Raw genomic sequence first — 8,239 nt, 5'->3', positions numbered from 1 at the left:
CCTTATCTGCTTACTTTTCAGCTCTGAGGGTGGCAACTCCCCTTTGCTCAGCAAGACCTCCCCTTGGAGCTCTCAGGCACACCTTTACATTGTGCACCTGCCATTCCTATTTGATATCACTCCCTTTAAATTCTATTTGGAAAAGAAAAACAGGCTCATAGTAGGTCCTTTAGCACCTGATTCCTCTCTTTGACAATCACTTGTAGAAGCAGGTGACCTGAACGTAAAGTGCGCTGTGCTTTCGTAGGGACCTCCTTTAAATAGGAGGCACACTAAGCCCCTATGTTATTTAGAAACATGTCCAGCTACAAATAACCATAAACCCCTAATGAAGTAGTGAAGCAAATTTCTTTTTCTTACATAACAAGAATAAGGGTAGGCAATCACCAGCTTTGATTCAGCTGCCCAACATGACATCAGAGACCCGCACTCCTGTCTTTCTTCACCACCCTGAGAGCATTGGCATTTGCCCCATGATTATCACTGCCACAGCTCCAAACATCACCCTTGTATCCAGAGCAGGAAGAAGAAGGAATGTGGGTACCAGCCTCTGTTTCTCCTATCTTCACCTGCCTATAAGTCAGATGTTAGAGTTGAAAAGATCGGAAACTCTGGCTCCTCCGAGGCTCCTGTCATTTGACTACCCTGCCTCTTCTCCTCCCCCAAGCTGATGTCTCCTCCCAGCCAGGCTCCCTCATTTCTTAAGGACTTTGGCACATGGCTTGAGCTTTTCTTTTGACCCTAAACCCTGCCCCATCCCTGGTGTCTTCAGTGTTCACACCCTCCTAACACACTGACCTCTCACCCCATCACACTCCCCTGGGATATGGTAGTACTCAGAACTGCTGCTGCTGCTCTGACCACTGTCTCTCCCCATAGAGATCTCCATGATCTGGTGTCACTGGGCTCTTCTCTCTCCCAGTCTCTCAGCCTCTTCCTGTATGTTTTTGCATTTTGGTGGTGGTATAGAGATGGCCCTGTGACCCTTACCCTAGTTGGGGAAACCTCTTTAGGCCATAAGCTTAAAGTGACCAAGTCATCCTGGTTTGCCTGGAACTCTTGGTTGTAAAATGGAAAGTTCTGCCTCCCGGCCCTTTAGTCCTGGGCAAAATAGGACAGTTGGTCAGCCTTCTGTTAGCGCTGACTTGCCTGAATACTTGGCTTAAAAAAAAAAAAATAAAATAAAATTGTAGAACAAAAACTTGGAGGAAAAGTGAACTCTTCCTCATTTCTTCACCTCCCATCCCTTTAACCCTTGAGACAGCATCCCTTCTGTGGGGCCCTCATCCCCAAGTGCAGACCCTCAGCCAACATTACATATTGGAAGTGGCTTATGTAGGTGGCCTGAGGGAAAGCCAACCTACATCACATTCCACAGCACAACACCTCATGCCTCCACCCTGCCTTTCCTGTTATTTCTCCAGAACTCCGTGCCCTGAATGTTTCTCCTTTTCTCTTCTGCTTGCCTTCTACAATTTGTAAGTGCTTCTTTGCTTGAGTCTAAGGCATTTTCGAATCATGAGGTTACATCCTGTATTAGTTTCCTATTGCTGTGGTACACATTTGCACAAACACAAGTGGCTTAAAGCAACATAAATTTATCGTTACAGTTCTGGAAGTCAGAAGTCTAAATTGGGCCAGCGGGGCTGCATTCCTTCTGGAGGCTCTGAGGGAGAATCCATTCCTTGCCTTTTCAGCTTCTAGAGGCCATTTGCATTCTTTAGCTTGTGGTCTCACATCACTCCAACGTGGTTTCTGCCATCACATACCCTTCTTTGGCCCCATCCCCACTCTTATAAGGACCCTTGTGACTGCATTGGGCCCATCTATATAATTGAAAATAATCTTTCCATCTTAAAATCCTTAATCACATCTGCAAGGTCCCTTTTGTCACATAAGGTCACATATTCACAGGTTCTTGGGATTAGGATGTAGACGTCTTCGGAGGACCTATCACTCAGCCCTTAAAACTAGAGGGGTTACCTGCTTCATACTCAGTCTTCAGACACAAAAAATTTTCTTCTCTCAACACCCCCACCCCCTTTCTTTACAGAGACAAAGGCAAAGGGTGTTTATGAGAAAGGACAGGAGAACAGTTACATTGATAGAAGGAAGACATGTCCATTGGTGCAGACAATGTAACATAGTCATGTTAGTTCTAAACAGTGTTTTTAATTTTTAGTCTGATAGTCATCAGTTCAGGAGTCATTATAACTGCTTTATTATCTTTGCAGACATTTCTTTGAGGGCACAATGTTACTTTAGCCCCAGTGCAAAGGTTATTTTGCCCTGTTTTAACATTCTAAAGATTCAAGGCATAAAATGTGCAAGGCAATTCCTCTGGTGTGACAGCTCCAGCTCCATTTTAAAGTGGCTCTTTTTATGGGAGTGGGGGGACACGCGCAGATTTTATCCAGCAGCCTTAAACGATTCTGATTTTATGGTGTAGAGAGAAATCTAGGAAAACCAAATTTCTGGATTAGTCTAAAGTAAATATGTTGATTTACTTTTTTCATGTTCTAAAGAAAAGCCCTGCCAGTACTGAGGCTTAGAGAGGAGTGAGTTTCCCTTAGGATAATCCTCTTCCTGGCTGCTCTTCCACGTGCTGCCTGCAGCCACCAGGGGGAGCAGGAAGCAAACCTGCCTTTCATTTCCTCTCTCTGTACTTTAGCTCTGTATTCATCATGCACAAGAGCTCGCCAATGCAAATGTTTCCAGACTATCGTCATAATAAACTAATGGCCTCTGTAGCAAATTTAGAAATGTGGAATAAAATAAGTCATCCATAACCGCACCACCCAGAGGTAGCCACTTTTAATAGTTTGCTGTATTTCATAGCTTATATTTTTCCTTTAAATAGGAGGCACACTAAGCCCCTATGTTATTTAGAAACATGTCCAGCTACAAATAACCATAAACCCCTAATGAAGTAGTTAAGCAAATTTCTTTTTCTTACATAACAAGAATAAGGGTAGGCAATCACCAGCTTTGATTCAGCTGCCCAACATGACATCAGAGACCCGCACTCCTGTCTTTCTTCACCACCCTGAGAGCATTGGCATTTGCCCCATGATTATCACTGCCACAGCTCCAAACATCACCCTTGTATCCAGAGCAGGAAGAAGAAGGAATGTGGGTACCAGCCTCTGTTTCTCCTATCTTCACCTGCCTATAAGTCAGATGTTAGAGTTGAAAAGATCGGAAACTCTGGCTCCTCCGAGGCTCCTGTCATTTGACTACCCTGCCTCTTCTCCTCCCCCAAGCTGATGTCTCCTCCCAGCCAGGCTCCCTCATTTCTTAAGGACTTTGGCACATGGCTTGAGCTTTTCTTTTGACCCTAAACCCTGCCCCATCCCTGGTGTCTTCAGTGTTCACACCCTCCTAACACACTGACCTCTCACCCCATCACACTCCCCTGGGATATGGTAGTACTCAGAACTGCTGCTGCTGCTCTGACCACTGTCTCTCCCCATAGAGATCTCCATGATCTGGTGTCACTGGGCTCTTCTCTCTCCCAGTCTCTCAGCCTCTTCCTGTATGTTTTTGCATTTTGGTGGTGGTATAGAGATGGCCCTGTGACCCTTACCCTAGTTGGGGAAACCTCTTTAGGCCATAAGCTTAAAGTGACCAAGTCATCCTGGTTTGCCTGGAACTCTTGGTTGTAAAATGGAAAGTTCTGCCTCCCGGCCCTTTAGTCCTGGGCAAAATAGGACAGTTGGTCAGCCTTCTGTTAGCGCTGACTTGCCTGAATACTTGGCTTAAAAAAAAAAAAATAAAATAAAATTGTAGAACAAAAACTTGGAGGAAAAGTGAACTCTTCCTCATTTCTTCACCTCCCATCCCTTTAACCCTTGAGACAGCATCCCTTCTGTGGGGCCCTCATCCCCAAGTGCAGACCCTCAGCCAACATTACATATTGGAAGTGGCTTATGTAGGTGGCCTGAGGGAAAGCCAACCTACATCACATTCCACAGCACAACACCTCATGCCTCCACCCTGCCTTTCCTGTTATTTCTCCAGAACTCCGTGCCCTGAATGTTTCTCCTTTTCTCTTCTGCTTGCCTTCTACAATTTGTAAGTGCTTCTTTGCTTGAGTCTAAGGCATTTTCGAATCATGAGGTTACATCCTGTATTAGTTTCCTATTGCTGTGGTACACATTTGCACAAACACAAGTGGCTTAAAGCAACATAAATTTATCGTTACAGTTCTGGAAGTCAGAAGTCTAAATTGGGCCAGCGGGGCTGCATTCCTTCTGGAGGCTCTGAGGGAGAATCCATTCCTTGCCTTTTCAGCTTCTAGAGGCCATTTGCATTCTTTAGCTTGTGGTCTCACATCACTCCAACGTGGTTTCTGCCATCACATACCCTTCTTTGGCCCCATCCCCACTCTTATAAGGACCCTTGTGACTGCATTGGGCCCATCTATATAATTGAAAATAATCTTTCCATCTTAAAATCCTTAATCACATCTGCAAGGTCCCTTTTGTCACATAAGGTCACATATTCACAGGTTCTTGGGATTAGGATGTAGACGTCTTCGGAGGACCTATCACTCAGCCCTTAAAACTAGAGGGGTTACCTGCTTCATACTCAGTCTTCAGACACAAAAAATTTTCTTCTCTCAACACCCCCACCCCCTTTCTTTACAGAGACAAAGGCAAAGGGTGTTTATGAGAAAGGACAGGAGAACAGTTACATTGATAGAAGGAAGACATGTCCATTGGTGCAGACAATGTAACATAGTCATGTTAGTTCTAAACAGTGTTTTTAATTTTTAGTCTGATAGTCATCAGTTCAGGAGTCATTATAACTGCTTTATTATCTTTGCAGACATTTCTTTGAGGGCACAATGTTACTTTAGCCCCAGTGCAAAGGTTATTTTGCCCTGTTTTAACATTCTAAAGATTCAAGGCATAAAATGTGCAAGGCAATTCCTCTGGTGTGACAGCTCCAGCTCCATTTTAAAGTGGCTCTTTTTATGGGAGTGGGGGGACACGCGCAGATTTTATCCAGCAGCCTTAAACGATTCTGATTTTATGGTGTAGAGAGAAATCTAGGAAAACCAAATTTCTGGATTAGTCTAAAGTAAATATGTTGATTTACTTTTTTCATGTTCTAAAGAAAAGCCCTGCCAGTACTGAGGCTTAGAGAGGAGTGAGTTTCCCTTAGGGTAGTCCTCTTCCTGGCTGCTCTTCCACGTGCTGCCTGCAGCCACCAGGGGGAGCAGGAAGCAAACCTGCCTTTCATTTCCTCTCTGTACTTTAGCTCTGTATTCATCATGCACAAGAGCTCGCCAATGCAAGTGTTTCCAGACTATCGTCATAATAAACTAATGGCCTCTGTAGCAAATTTAGAAATGTGGAATAAAATAAGTCATCCATAACCGCACCACCCAGAGGTAGCCACTTTTAATAGTTTGCTGTATTTCATAGCTTATATTTTTATGTTTGTGTATATATTTGTACACACACTTGGGATTGTACTAGGTATAGAGTTGGAGCCTAGTTTTAATTTAACAATGGATTAAAGAGCTCTCCGTGTCGTTTACAGTTCTTTTTAATGTCAGTATTTAAAAATTATTATATGATATTCCACATAGTGTTCCATTTTAAATGCTGTGCCATAGCTTAACCCTTCCAACTTTTCATTGGGGAATTCAGGGTAGGATTTTATTTATGTGGCTAATACATGGTTTTAAGGCAATTCAAAAATCTCTTACAAACACAAGTAAGATAATGTGACTAGAGATGTTTTTCTTCCATCCAGGTGTTGGAGGGTTTGTATGCATCCCACCCTATTTTACCTTGGGGTAGAATCAGAATGAGTTTTTTAAAATTAACTTTAGATAATTTTTCTTCCTTATTCCTTTGATCTACCAAATAGTGACCATAAAAAGATGGTATATTGGTACAAAATTTAGAAAATGATTCAAGATTATTTTTAAAATACTCTATTTTCCTATTTAAGACATCTTACTTCTCTTTGATCTTGTTTCTGGTGTTTACAATCAATTTCACAATGTCTATTTTCGGGGAGATTTTAGAGCTTGTCCATGCTCAGGTCATTTTTTTCATGGCCACATGGAACAACGAGAAGGACCCCTGTTGCATACTTTTACTCTATGAATTTATATGCCTTGAATTCTTGTGTATTGACCTGCACACTAGGCATTTTACTTTAAGTTCATGTGTGCATGGATTATAAAATAAATAGCAAAACTATTCTCTGAAAGTCGAGAAGAAGCCACATCTTGATGAAAAGTTAATCTTGCTGAAACCAGAATTCTAGATGATTTCCAAGGCCCCGTCTAGACAAACTCTTCACAATAAAAGGTGGATAACGGCATCACGCATGGAAAGCTTTTAAAAATGTGCTTTCTCTCTGACTCAGCAATGCCATGAATTGGAATTCATCTAGGGACTAACACAGTACAAGGGCTTTATAGCAGCCCTGGAACAAAGTGTCTACCAGTAAGATTTTGGATTATGGCACATCCATACACTGGAATGTTACGTAGTCATTTAAAACGACAGATAATTAACATTTGACATGAAAAGACATCCATAAATATGTCAGGTGAAAAAACAGGTCTCCAAAATTGTATGTAGAGCATGATCTGCTTACCCACATATACGTGTGTGCATATATACAGAGAAAAGGTCTGGAAGGCTATATACCAAATGTTAGGACTGGTCAGGCTAAGCAGGATTGTAAATGATCATAGGTTTCTATTTCATGATTACTTCCAATGGGCACATACTTCTATAATTAAATTTAAGAAAAAACTCTCCCTGTTTGTAACCTCCTCTTTTCATTCTTCCCTTTTCTCCTACCCTAAACACAATCTCTGGTTTTCATGGCCCTTTCTTTTCAGAAGCCTTCTCTCCTCTAGGTTATTTTGTCCAATTTTCTGGGCCCCAGACCCTAGTACCACAACTCTACATTTTTGATTCCTAGCCTGGCAGATAACCTGCTAGGCACTTTAATTTGTTTTCTCAGTTAAACCTCAGAACATCCCCGTGGATTAGGTCATTGTCTTCTCTATTTTGGTTGGGTGAGTCATCTTTTTTTTTTTTTTTTTTTAAGAAGGACATTAAATAGCTGTGGCTGTCCTAATGCTGAATTGAGAGAAGCAGCAATAATATCAATGTGACATTTCAAAGTAAAATGCTAAATAGACTGTGCTCACAACTCTGAGCTGATTATAGGAATTTAGAAAATTCAGTCTGTTTCTTAACTTCATTCAATATATTTCATGAAGCATGTTATCTGTAAAAGACTAATGTGCTGTTTGTGGCAACAAAGAATGCAGTGTTTTAGCAGAAGCGATCATGTAATAATCACACATTTATGTAGCACTTTAAAATTCAGCAATTATTTTTTGCAGTTTGAGATTTCACAAAGACTTTTAACCTATTCATACTTTTGTTTCTTTATCACAAAAAAAATGGGGCAACTAAAAGAAACCAAGACTTTTTGGAGAAGTGGCTGATACCAGAGCTAGAGCAGGGAAAGAAGGTGAGCCTGCAGTGGAAAGTGCTCAGGGAATCATGGGAACACATCAGAAGGTCATGGGAACCTGCTTAGCGCAGCTCCCACTGAGCAAACCAGGGACTATTTCGGCATCAAAATAAATAATAATAGTAAAGGACTTACAGCCTCTTAAGTAAGGTAAGAACCTATGTGTCCATACTAGTATAAACGAATGAATGAATAAGTTGAGAAGGAGGGAAAGCTTCTCTTTATATTAGAAAACCAACTGAAAAAAAGCAGAAGGAATGATGGAATTTGAAAAATCACCACTCGCCACCCATCCTAATAACCAGCTCAGGTAAAAATCTTTAATGGATGTTAAAACCAGGGTATTCAAGTTTGAAGAGTAACTACATATTTATGTAGGCTCATCCCCACAAAATACTTTTTCATTACAGAAGGCAAAACAGTAACTCTGCAGTGGAGAAACCCAGCAGACTCCACCTTAACCAAAGGAACAGAGTCGATATTGCCAGTGAGGGGACCAGTGGACAGCAGGTGCCTTCTGACAGGTCACACTGACAGGAACTCAGCATCAGCCTGTGCTGTTCCTGCCAAACTTGCCTTACCCAAATCTAATCTTGAGGAAGCATCAGATAAGCCCAAAATGGGGAACAAAATAACTGGATAGAGACTAGAGAAACATGACAACTGCATGCAACACAGGATCTTGGGGTTTCTTTTGCTATAAAGATCCTGTTGGAAC

At 41.8% G+C, this 8,239-nt stretch overlaps 1 protein-coding gene across 1 annotated transcript in view; it reads left to right on the top strand.

The window, feature by feature from the left end:
* Positions 1-8,239, top strand: part of GNB5 (G protein subunit beta 5) — a 43,706-nt gene that overhangs the window by 9,619 nt on the left and 25,848 nt on the right. The window lies entirely within an intron of this gene.

This window comes from Pteropus vampyrus, unplaced genomic scaffold (genome assembly GCF_000151845.1).
Source record: "Pteropus vampyrus isolate Shadow unplaced genomic scaffold, Pvam_2.0 Scaffold19, whole genome shotgun sequence".
Lineage (NCBI taxonomy): Eukaryota > Metazoa > Chordata > Mammalia > Chiroptera > Pteropodidae > Pteropus > Pteropus vampyrus.
The sequence above is the reverse complement of the archived record's forward strand: the minus strand, read 5'-3'. Positions and strand labels throughout refer to the sequence as shown.